Raw genomic sequence first — 13,383 nt, 5'->3', positions numbered from 1 at the left:
AGAACAACAACTGTAGCTCTCACTACCTTGGTGTGTGGAAAACAGACCTCTTCTAGTTTGCAAGGACATTGGTTGCTCTCCATCTTTTGGTAACCATGGGGTTATTTATCACACCGGCACAGGATTTGCAGATAGCTCTGGAAGGGGCGATATAATTCTTAATATCCTGCAAAAACCCTCAGCCCATAATCTTGCCTGGTGACTTATTGGAAATTATTCTAAAATTAAGTCTTTAACTCTGCAAGAAACCTCTCTGGCATTCGAGCTGCTCTCGTGCACTTCTTCCAACTTAATTCAAAGAAACTGATGGTGGAAATTAAAGAAATATTTCTTATGTATGATAAGTCACAATAAGTGTATCAATATTAAAATCTTTTGTACTTCAACCAGCCACGGTGGCCTTGTACTTATTTCCCACAGCTATTCTAGGTGTATCAAGCCGCGCTCAAGCAGAACTAAGGTTTGTGGGTCCTTAAAAGAGTAATTTTCTGGGAAGCATGCCTTGCAAACCAGGAATGTTTTTGTTCGTGGATGTGATGCTGGGAAGAGCAGGTTAAATGACACAACTAGGGAGGCCAAGCCAGCAACTGTCACAGCTCCTTCAGACAACTGCGGAGTGCCCAAGGTGCTCAGGGAGATGTACACACCTAGTTTCAGCCTGCCCCAAATAGGCTGAAAAGCTGAAAGGCCCATGTAGGGGTGAATTTCCATTCTTTATCTCAAAGGGCTGTTCATGGGAAGCCTAATTATGGTCACTTAAGTTCCAGGACAGTTAATCATTTCACTGCAGCTCACCATATCAGAAACACGTGTCATCTAACAGGCTTCTTCCATGCAGGTGCCACACACCCTCACACCACACTCCCTGGGAAAAAACCTGTAGCGGCCAATGCTGCCTGCAGGGCCTTCAGGCTCTCCTCCAAGTGTGCTGGTGTGTATTTCATCTCCCTTGCTCTTAGCACAGAGCTGTTGGATGCTGGTGTTCGGCTGGGTTATTCAAGCGATGCTGGCTGCCTTGGGTGCCTTGGAGCCCTTCATGGTGTGCCCAGAGGTTTTGTAAGTAGGGGTCATCAGCCAGCGGTGAGAATCAGCAGACATAATAGTTGAAAACATGTGTTTTCAATGTAATATTATGAGCTTTAGAAATCTGAAATGTTTCATGGACGTGCAGGTTTTACCTGATGGGAATGTCACCGTTTGACGACAGCAAATCCATTCACTAGGGATGCTCATGCTGGACATTGCCAGAGCTCACTCTAAGTGGTTTCTGTCTGCTTGGAGTGAAAGCTGAGCAGCAGATCCCCTGGCCAAAAATCCCTCGCACAATGTTGGTCCCCGCAGGAGGTGAGGCTGCTCACACCCCCTCCCGCTGCACAGTCTCGTGACCACCACCTGTAATGGCCGTCCCCGCTGCAGCTGAGGCTGAAAAGTGAGAGATCCCAGCACCAGTGGAACAACACCAACACGTCTCGGGAATCTGAGTCTTGGTTTCAAAGTGCCCCTGATGGTACTGAAAATTATTTTGTCCAACTAACTCACATTAGCAGCTAAACTAGTTTCAGGACCAGTGGAGGACAATATTGCTTTGGCTTCCTGAATAAGAGGACCTAGGCACCAGCAAGGGTGCTGAGGTGGTGTGTGCAAGGCAAAGCCCTTTCTCTGGGCTCAGGATGACTCTTTTTGCTCCACGAAATCAGTCCCCAGGGTGTACGGCTGCTGGAGTGCACCACCTTGTGAAATGCCTCACTCCCCAGACAACAGTTTGCTGTAGAAATGGATGCTTCTGTACAGGCACCGTGACCCCAGACAAGCACACATGGAGAGGTGGGAACAGCTCCAGGGTGAAACAGGACCTCTGTATCCACCAGCTGCATCATTCCCCATACAGCCACACCACAAAAGGGCAGTTCTACATCCTCTTTAACATTTGCCCCCAGCCTTTACCATAAGTGGTTTTACTGCAAATGCACTATAGAAAGGACTCTTCCTCTTGCAACTTCTGCTATTTTCCCCATTATGAGCTTGACTCAGCATTTAAAAATCTTGCAGCTCTACATTTAGCAAGTCCAAATAAATATATAAAGGAGGTCAAAAAAGTGGTACTAAGTCCATATTTTGAGGAAATACAGTCTAGTTAATGCAGAACCTGAAGCACTTCTGGACTTGAGCAAACTGTTCAGAAGGTGACGTCACCAAGCCTGCAAAAGTAGCAGGTGACTTAAAACCTTTGCCCTTTTTAAAAACAGTCCCTAGACTCCTGTTGTAATATTTAATCCCTTATTTTAACATGAAGAAGGAATGTTCATATTTTGTGTTCCTTCTCTTAGCACTTCTGAACTGACCTTACAGTGACATGATTTATTCTGCTATAATTTCCTTCTCCTGTTTGAGACTTTGATTCATCAAGCATTTCCCTGGAAAGAAAAGCTCTGAACCTGTTCTCAGTGAAGAGCTGTGGTGTTTCTCCTTTTTCATATTTGGCGTCTGTGGCAAGTGATGGCTGTGGAGCAGATGGCTGCTGGCTGGTGAGTGGACTTGCCAGTAAGATGGAAGAAGAGCAATGGGATTGAAGGCTGGTCAGATGGAGATGCTGCCTGAACTAGAGGCAAAGCTAGGGTGTCTAAGGGCTGAAATCAAAGCATGATGGGGTGTCACTGTTTGATTGCAGGGTGACAATAAACCGTGGCAGATGCTTTGTTAACCCCCTCCCCATTCTCCACCCCCTCTGAACCTCCCTGCCTCCCCACTAAGGAAAGGCAATAGGAGGGCAACGAGAGGCAAAGAGAGAGAGAAGACTTGCAAGTTGGAAAAAGTTAAAAATGTTTTAGTAATGCTACTAATAAAATAGAGAAAATAATACAAAATATTCAAAACCACTCTTCAGTTTTCCAGGTAGCTCAGCACTGCTCCAGCAGCTGCAGGGCAGGCATCCATAAGTCCTGGGTTGGACTGTGCAACAGACTGGAACTGGATTCAAGGACCAGGATCTGTCACTAGGCCTCTGGTCACAGGAACAGCAGACAGGGCTCTCTCCAGATGGTGGCCACAGTCAAAGAGACAGCGAGACCCTCATGATCTCCCACTTTTTTATGGTGTTATGATGTGGATGGGATGGAATACTTAGTTGGTCAGTTTTAGTCACCTGTTCAGTTCGCTCCTCCTTGCTTACAGGATGTGGATTCTTATCAGCGACCTTGCATTCCATTGCTATGTCTACCAAAACATGTATCCAACTTCAGAAAAGTGCTGTTACTAAGAAGAACTTAGCTGAAAGAAAAAATCACTAAAAGAGAAACTGGTCTTGTTTTTAACAAGACCAGGACATGGGGGTTGCAGGGAAAGGTGGGCTTTTGGGGGGCAAACGATGAGTTTTTTCCCTTCCTTACCCCATTCACCTTCTTCTCCCACATCCCTGCTTTGTCCCCCTTCCACCGTGTCTGGAGGGACCACAGTCCCCATGGAGGTTCCTAGAGCAGCAATGGCACAGCCCTGGCACACACCACCAGCAAGCGCTGATGAGCTCTGTCATCCAGGCTGCAGTGGGGCAAATCTGTCAGGAGGGAGGATATCTTTGGTTAGACCCACTGATTTAGCTGTAAAAGCATAAACAAGCTTTCTAGCTGTTTCTATCTGAAGAGAAGTTTGTGCCTGAAAACTTGTATATTTTTTCAGCTGTACTAGTTGCTCCAAGACAAAAAAAAAAAGAAGGTATGATCTCTTCCTGCAGTCTGTGTGTCTGTCATAACTGTAGACCATCACAGCTACAACATGATTAGGAATTTAGAACATGCCATTCAGTGTGAGCTGAAATGCCTGCTGAAATGCTGTCCAAGAGCTAGAAGCATGCACCTCAGACCATTTTTGAATTGTGACCTGTACATTTTCAACCCTGCCTTTACAGTGAGCAGAATTTATTTACACATCACAGAAAGTAGTAGAAGATTGGAACTGAAGCCTGGAGAGCCTTAACATGCTATTGGGGTTCCTCTTTGCATGAGAGAAGCATCTGTATTATTCATATATGATTATTAATAATAGAATAGCAGCAAAGATAAGTGACTCAGTGGAAGCTAAGTAGTTTCTCAAAAGTCGTGGATTGACATAAAATATCTCCATTTCATCTTTAACATGTGACTGCAAAGACCAGTTTGGCAATACAAAAATCAATCCTTTTATTGATCCATTTTACATCCATCTTTCTGAGAGTTTTGATGTTAGAAATATTATTGAAAGCTTTAGTGAAGACCTGAAATACTTAATCACCAAATAGGTGCTTCAAAAACAAGAAATTAATTTGGGCTTTGAACTTTTTGCCTTTTGATTCTACCAGGGTTCTAGTGGAACCACGAAGGTTCAGCTTCTTTCTTATCCTTTGCTGTGATACTTCTGTCCCAAGGAGTCCCATATTACTGCATTACATGTACCATATTTCTGGCTGCAGAAGACAGGAGGGAAATCTGTTGAAAAACTTCCACTTTTAATAACAAGAGGTGCTGAATGCTCAAGGCTCCTAGACTTTAAGAAAGAAGTTTCTGGTACGTAACAAAGAATGCACCTCTGCATGTCTGCAGCTCTGATCCAAATGGGGGAATGCGAAGAGTCTGTATGGTTATATGACTGTTGGCAAATCACATGGCATGAGAATGTGTTGGTTTTACTGTACTGATACCAGTTAGTGCCTCTTGTAAATCCATGCTTTCTGCTTAAATTCACATGTTTGCCAACAGCACTGCTCAAGTCAGGCTCAGCATGCAGGCAGGAGTTTGCAGAGTTAGTCTAAATCAGATGTGAAAGCTGAGAAAGAAGACATTCTCTTCTATTACATTTAGTGTTATGTTACCATAAATATTGAATTAGAACTTTATTTAGATAGAATTATTAATTATCACCTGGGTCTTTAGCTCATTATATCAGTGCATCCAATGCAGACTTCTTGCTGCTTGTTGGCAGATTATTGTTGTCCTCTTTGAGGTTATTCCTGCCCTCTTTGCCATTTATTGTTTTTGAAGATGGTTAATCTGTCTGCGTTAATATCTGTCTTCCTTATTTCCTTTAATCTTGCCAAAGAGTTTAGAGGAGAATAAACAAAATGGCTCTATACACCTTCTTCACCTACATCTTCCTTTACGTGTTCCAAGTTTTCAAAACTGGACACAGTTCTCCAGCTGAACACCATACCTTCACTGAGCAGAGGAAGAAAACTTCACGTATGTTGTAGACAAAGTGCCTATTTTACACAGCCCAGTACAATGTTTACCTTGTTGCCATATCATTAACTCATATTCATTATAACTTGCAGATCTTCTCCATTACTTTTATGCTGTTTCAGCTATTCCCAGTTTTGTGGGATTTGGAGTCCAGAATTTCCTTCCTGAGTGGAGGGTTTTTCCTTATGAATTTGCACAGTATTTTGTTCTCATTGCCTTCTCCAACATACTGGGTATAGTCTGGATCCTAATTCTGCCTCTCAAAGTGTTTGCCACAGTCCCGGCTTAGTGTCTTCTGCAAATGTAACAAATACAGTCTTTGTTACATCAGCAATGTTGTTACTGAAATTGACTCTGAATGAATATTCAACACTCAGTATTATCAGGTCTGTGACAGGCCTCTGGGACATTCCCCCTCAAAACATGCTCCAGTGTGACAGTGATCTACTAATTATTCCCTTTATTTTTCAAAATGGTTTTGGACTGACTTACTCGGACTGACTTACTCAGACTGTACTTCCCTTGCTTGCTCATGGGGATTCCACAGGTAACTGTGACAAAACATTTCCCTGAATTCATGATTTATGGACTCCATTCCTTCTTCCCTAATCCATAAGGCCTGGTATCCTGTCACAGAAGGAAATTAGGCTGGTTTAATACAATTTTTACTTGACAAATCCAATTTGTCCTTGCAGCTCATTTGATTATTTGTTCCAGAAGTCTTTAGCTCTTCCTTTCCCTACTTTCTCAAGAAAAGCATTCGATTTATCATTTTCCAGGCTTGTGCCATGTACCTTATCTGCCACACATTTCATTACTCGTTTTGATCTCTAGCTTTTTCTGAAGGTGAGATTTGGTCAACTTCACCAGTCATCAAGCAGCACTCTTTTAAGCTGACACACTCTTATGTGCTTTGCAATGTGCACGATCAATAGCACCAGAATTGCTTTGGAGCATTCCCTCAGTGCTAACTATCCTTATTTCAGAGAAACTATCAATGCTCATGCTTGTGGATAAACTACAGTCACCATTGTCTCAGTCTCCACAAGCACAGCACTGCTGTCAACTTGTCAGCCCTGCTTTGGTTAGCCAAAGCCTGCAGTGATTCTGTTCCTCAACCTAAACAAACTCCAAATTTCAAACAAAGCCATCTCTAAGTCAAGTGACTTCTTGGATTTTGATTTAATTTAAGAAAAGTCATGTCCCCAGAACAGCACAAATGTTTGTAGTCTGTAAAGGACAGAAGAGTCAAGTTTCAGAGTCTGCTTCAATTTTCTCTCTAACAACCCACCAGCCCCTGTGTCCCCCATCCTGGCTTCTCTCACCTCTTTGGTCCCACCAATACACCAGCTCCTAACTGCACCTCGTGAAGCACAATGCTGGAGGGATATGCAAGGTGGAAACCCCAGAAAGGGTGTTGGAGATGATGGGTGTGGCTGCTGTGAAAACAGCATCAGTAGAGTTGTACAGAGCAGCATGTGAGGAAAACAGGAGCTGTGTGTGTTCCTGGGCAGCACATCAGCTCCCTCAGCCACACTCCTTTAAAAAGTCCTAGCAGTGACTCCAAAATTGCTGGTGTACAAACAACCAGAGCAGGTTAACAAAAATAATATTGAGCAGAATAATGTTCTCTGAGAAAGCGCCAGTTTCATACTGTTGGATTGTTCTGTGGCAGTATTAAAACTTTCCAGGCAAAATGCGAATAGACACATTTTAGAAGTGTGAAACCGATTATTTGTTTTCTGTTGGAAGGGGAAGTGAGTTTGTCACACAGGTGTACAACCCACCTGTCCCCCTGCAGGAGTCTATTTTGTTAAACAATGCATGTGGCCCTTTCTAAACATTTTTTCACCGTCTCTCCAAATGACATTCAATTGCTTGATCAATATTTCAAATGATGTGCCAACTCGCTCTTTCACCTCCATGTATGTGTGTGGACAAGGATGGAAGTTTGATTTGTTTTAGCTGTAAATCACAGAAAAAGTTCTTGATTTAAAACAGAACTTTTGCTTAAGGGACGCGTGACTTCAACAGCATTTGGTTGAGTTAGAACTGAACATTCACTGTTTCATACCTTTGAGGCACAATTGATTCTTCTCTTACGTGTCTCTTCGAGAGGTACTAAACATTCATATTCATATTGCTTCCTTCCTCTCCACACCTTCCCCAGGACATTTTAATTTGAGGGCAAGAAACCATCCATGTTGCTTAGGAATCTGTAGACTATTTATTTATTCCTGTTTGTTCTACAGTTACTGTTCTAACAGCTCATCAGAGAGTGTGAGCTACTTAATTACATTTCACCTTCACAAACTGTTTTATTTCAAAGCACAGCGTGAGAATATTAATCCTCAAAGTAAAGCCAACCAGCTTGTGAATCAATGATGTCACCAAGAAAACAAAACATGGGATAAATCATTGAATATTCTCAGGTATCTTCCACCCTAAAGGCACATTTCAGGCACTCTCACTCCAGATTCCCAAGGAGCAGTAGCCAAACTGATGTCAGTTATAAGATGCTTGGTGTCAATGGGCAGCCTGCCAGCACTGATGGCCAGGGCTTGGCTGTGCTCCCTACTTCATCATCCAAGCCACTCACACAAGCTCCTCTAGCTCATGCTAAACATCTTAACCTGTATCCAAATCACTGTGGAAAAATGATGAAAATTAAAATGTTTTTTGTGGACGCACATGGGCAACATTATTTTCTTTCACCAGGGCATGGTGGAAGTGGTCTACCACCAGCTAACCTAAAACTGCACAAGTCGTAGCAAGCAGAAAAGGTGCCATGGCCACATCGACTCTCTCAGCCCCTACTGGAACACCTTACAGGCTCAGCAGCCTGTTACTGGATTCGGCCCCCAAGGCCTTTGATCCTGATAGAAATTCCAAAAGCAAGGAAAGCCCTGACACTTGTGTTGCTCACCTGAGGCAATACATCCCTGTCCAAGATACAGAAAGCTACATTAAACTTTTTTAAACTCTCAGCATATCTAAATCACTTTTAAAAAATTGTAACATTAATCTATTTCATAAATTAAAAAAGAAAAAATTCTAAGGTCATACCTTAAAATTTTGAAATCATTATTAAACATTTAACAATTTTGAAAACCTTGAATAGTGATGTAGTGAATAGTTTTATTTGCTCTCAAAGGTTGCCTTGAATGAAAGCTACATAAGAACTGAATAATAACTTAAAAATCAATAACACCTCCCTGACAAAACTTATGACTAGAAGTTTTTTCAGAGTAAATATTATCACAGAAGAAATAAATAGGTTGCATTTGCTCATACTAACAAGACATTGTCTCAGAAATGCTAGTTGTCCAAGTGATGCAGGCAGTGATAACAGGAAAAAGAAGCCTAAGCCAAGGGTATCTAGGAAGGGAGACAATAGTGAAATAGATAAAGAGATGAGGAATGGAATGCATCCCACAAAGTCTGTGTTTCAAGGAGGGAGGTTCTCACATCTAGAATCTCTGCTTCAGACCAGTGAGGAACAACTGAAGGACACAAAAATGTGGTTTCCAGAAGAGTTAATTTCTGTCTTTCTAGCAGATTATAATTTCATTTTTACAGAACTGTCGGGTTCTTCAGCTTCTTCTGTGTCGACAAAATATATTTCTGTTTAGCTGAATCATGCAGTACAATCCCAATAAGTCTTCCTTCCAGGGCTGCTTTCTGCAGCCTGTGCTTTTATGGGACTTAGATGAGTTTTTGGTGATTCATAGTACTTAAACTACTCAAGAGCACTTTTTCAATTGGAAAATTCACTTGAAGTAAATGCATCATCAGCATGATTGTCCATGCATGAAAGAACTACAAGCAAAACAATGAGCACCATTTTTTAAAACCTACACTTAAGCCAAGAAAAACAGTTATCATGAACTATTAAAAGACATTATTTTTCAGTTTCCATGAATCTCTCATGGAAAACATGGGTTATCCTTGTCTCTGCATCTCTTACTCTGAGAATCACAAATTGCAAATGAAAACAATATCATGTGCCCATTGTTTTAGAGTCATTAAAATGATACATAGCAACATAAATTATACTATCTACAAGAGATTAAGCTACTACTGATTTAGCCTTATTCTTGTATCAGCCTTTTTTAGGAAGAAGCCTATAAGATCTAGTCATTGAATACCCTTATTATTCTCTTTTGTGTGTTCAGAATGCTAAATATAAATTAAATTCTATTTAAATCTTTTAAGGATTAATGGAAGATGCTCTGATAACTGCCAAGCACACTGTGGATTTGAAGAATATGTCAGGTACTTAAATGAAAATGGATGTCTGCTTTCTTGAAATTTATCTGAAGGAAAAAAATCTTTCCGTGGGTTACGTATGTGCATGTGCCTATATGACATTTTCACGGATGATTTGACTGTGGTACTTCCAAAATATTTCTACTCGTAATAGCATCAATGCAATCTTTCACTCTTACTCCATTGTGGTGCTATTTATTTATTTATTCACTTAAATAGATTTATAAGATACATAAAAAGGGTCTATCCACAACTCTGCATTCTTTTGATGTATAGGAAAATACAGTCAGACTGGTGAAAACAAATATAAAACCAGCAACCTCCATTAAATCAGAAAACAGCCACTCAAAAATAAATTAAAACTATTCCCTGCTCTGGACAGTCATTCAGATAACCTGTGCTAACCAAGACCATGAGGGCAATTTGAAAAGGTGACTTCAAATCGTAGGAGCCTTTGTAACAGGGAACCACAAAGCCCCCAGCTCTGAGTGTACCCAGCCCTGTCCCAGCTTTTCACACTGTGGCAGGGGGACTGGAGATGGGTCCAGCAGATCTGAAGGCCAGAGGAACCAAGAGTTTTCACAGCAGAGCAGGACAGTCTGAATGTGAAGGCTCTTCACTGGGACCTCCATGCCAGCATCACTTGTTCCAGATGAAAAACAAGAGGATGGGTGCTCATGTAGCACTTTGGGTAAGGTTTGGGGGCAGCTGGGTGCTCTTTAGTGTGGAAGAAGTTCCATGCCCTGGAAAGCTGACCTTTCTGGGGAGCTGCCATACAGTTTGCTGATTGAGGCTCAGAGGATGAAATGCCACCACCAGCATACACCAGCATCTCTCCAAAACTGATGTTCAACTGCAGGCAGCATGGCTGTGGCCTAGACTCTACTTGTGATGGGTTGATAACCACCTGGGGCTGGAGATGCAAGTCCAGCTGAGGATGAGAGCACCCAGCACGGGAGCTAGTGGGACTGGCTGCATCAGGACACATGGAGATGGGAGCAAGCTGGTGAGTTTGGTTTCACTCCTGCCAAAATCCCAGTTAGCAGAGGTGAGCTAGTACCTACAGACTAGACGGACCATCTTTGCTGGTTTACTCCTCCAGCAGCTTTGGTTGGTGAACTTGAACTGAAATATGGGCATTTCTGCTAGAGGTGATACAGATGAAGTCTGTGTATTCTCAGGCTTGTCTATAAGCAGATTTCTTACATGGTTTCTTCTTTTGTTTCCATTGCTAGACAAAAAGTAGTGTGAACAGTATGTAAAAGCTTCCCAATCAAAGCTGTCTGTCATGGCCACTTGGCCTTTGGTAAATGACTTCTCTAAGCCACACCATTTTGATCTTCTAAAAGTGCTGGAGGAAATCTCTCCCATAAACAGTGCCTACAGGCCCCTGCAAGGATTAATTCAGTCCTTCTTCTCTTCATCTGCTCTAATTTTCTACACCTTGTCCCCCTGATTTGGAGATCAATCAGCACCCTCAGTCTACATGGTTTCTGACACTACAGGTGCTAAGGAAAATCAGAATAAGCAGATGTACTTAGCATCCCTCTCATAGTTCTTATACCTAGATAATAACAACATACCTTTCCACCTTCTCTTCCTATTCCTGGGGTTCTTTTTGTGATTTTAAGATGTTTGCCATTTTTTTTTTTTTTTTTTTCAAATATCGCAGATTACTGTGGCAAAGTCCCCTGCAGACCTGTATTCCACAAGAACAGAGTAGGCGATTAGATGGATGCTGTTTCCAGGTGCACAAGTAAGGGTACTCTCAGATTTTGCTTCCCATGGATATTCATGCCTGGACACTTGACATCTGGCTAAGAAAACGGGGAGCAGAGCAGAAAATAGGCAGGGATGCTGTTTACCAGGATGCCTGCACTTCAGGAGATAAGGGAGGCAAACATGGGAGGCAACTTGCAATGTGCAAAACAAAATAAAGCATAATTTTATGCCTAAATTATCTTTCATAATACACACACATCAGCATAAACTCTATCAGAAAATAAATTGAGTTCTCCAATAGTTGTCCGAGTCCAAGGGCTTCCCATGGCTACAGATGGCTCATCCTATACCTTAAGCTAACTTTGCAGTTTGAACTGACCATGAAGCCCAAATAGAGCAACCTGAGGTCATAAAAATCTCACTACAGAGATGAACTTCTTGATGAGTATAACAAATATATAAGTCTTGTCTTTTTTTTCCATGTGTCTGCTAACACTACAAATGTAATACCTTTTTAACTCCATTTAACTATGATGTAGTACCTTTACCAGGGCAGAAGAATCCAAGGCAGACAGAGAAGGAAAGAGGAGAGCGAGGGAGGAATGAAGAAGACCAGGAAGCCACTGAAAAGGTGGGGCTGTGCAAACACTGAGTGCCTCTCCCTTTTGTACACCAGTGTGTTCATATTATCCATAAAAGGTGAAAAATAAGCAAGTGTTATGTCTTTCTCTGTAATGTATCAGAATCAATCCTTCTCAATTGTCTTTCTATCTAAAATATTTCTCTGCCTCAATCGTCTCTCACTCTGGTTACAGAAATCCTCTTATCTTTCATTTATTCATCTTGTTTTTCTTCAATAAGCTGAAATTACCTGTTACTGTGACCATCATGCTGCCTCTTTTGAACATACTGATAACTTGTTTTCCCTGGTTCATCAGCCTTGATTTCTTGACTTTGTCACGGCAGAACCGGCTGGAGTTTCTCACCTGCCTCATTCTCGCAACCCTTCCCTCTGCACTGCTAGCAGCACTTTCTGCATAAAATATTCTCCCTTCTCCAGCTGATTAAGCCCCTGACCTACCAAATCTGTCCTAAAATAATCACAGCTTTCACTGTGGCCAAAGACACGTGTTAATAGCACATGGTTTTTTTAATGACACTAACCGGTCTCCCTGCACTAGCCCTGGGTAAACAGCCCTTGCTGCCTCCAGCTCCCCAAACTCTCCCCTCTCTGCATTCTAGGAGATGCTCCTACACACCGTAGCCTCTTCTTTGGCTCTGGCTCTCAGCCCGTCAACTACCTAAATCCCCAGAAGTGTTTATTTATTTTGTCTTGTCCAGCTGAGAACATTTTCAACACAAAGGAAATAATACCAATGTGCACTTCATGCCTTTTGCAGAGCCAGCTTGAATTCTTTGTATTGGACTGTTTTATCTAATCAGACTCATTTGCCTTCAAAATAAATTCTGTTTCATGAAGTTTTGCAGCAGCGCTAGGAATATAGTGCCTGACCTTTCCCTAGTTTTGAGCCAATTTATTTAACCATTTAATAAAATCGGCATAATAGAATCAGGAATATGATACTCCCATTCATGTTCTGTTAAAACCTTAACCCCTTTTTTATCACTTTATCATGGTGACACAGTTTTATCAATGTTAATGAACTAATTGTCTTTCAGTTTTGTCTTACAGCAGTTTCCTTATTTGAATAATAACAATTTTCAAGATTAATATAATCTTGGAAATACACAAAATAACCCTGCATAAAAAAAAAAAAAAACTTTGGAATTTTCCTCTGAAAATATATTTTCTCCCACCAAACTAACACCCATGTAATTTTTAAGGTTTGGTTGTTTCAAATAAAGCCTATTCTTACTACAAAATGTTTCAACTTTTGTTGCAGAGTCACAAAATGCTTATTCGGTAATTCATGGCAGAACACTTAATTTTTACTAAATTTAGAGAAGAGACTGCAGGCCATAGAAGGGACAAGCAGAAAAACCCTCTGGAAACCTAGGAAAAGCAGAAGCTGCTAACTCACATCCCACAGGCGGGCAAAGCATGGAGCTAAAAAAAGGCTAAGAGTGAAAATGCAAAATTATAGACAAGTGGCCGGATATCAACACCTAAAAAGACTGGCATAAATACTATTTTAGTAAACACACAGAGGTGAAAATCCAGTCT

This window comes from Columba livia, chromosome 2 (assembly GCF_036013475.1).
Source record: "Columba livia isolate bColLiv1 breed racing homer chromosome 2, bColLiv1.pat.W.v2, whole genome shotgun sequence".
Classification (NCBI taxonomy): domain Eukaryota; kingdom Metazoa; phylum Chordata; class Aves; order Columbiformes; family Columbidae; genus Columba; species Columba livia.
Note: the sequence above shows the minus strand (reverse complement) of the source record.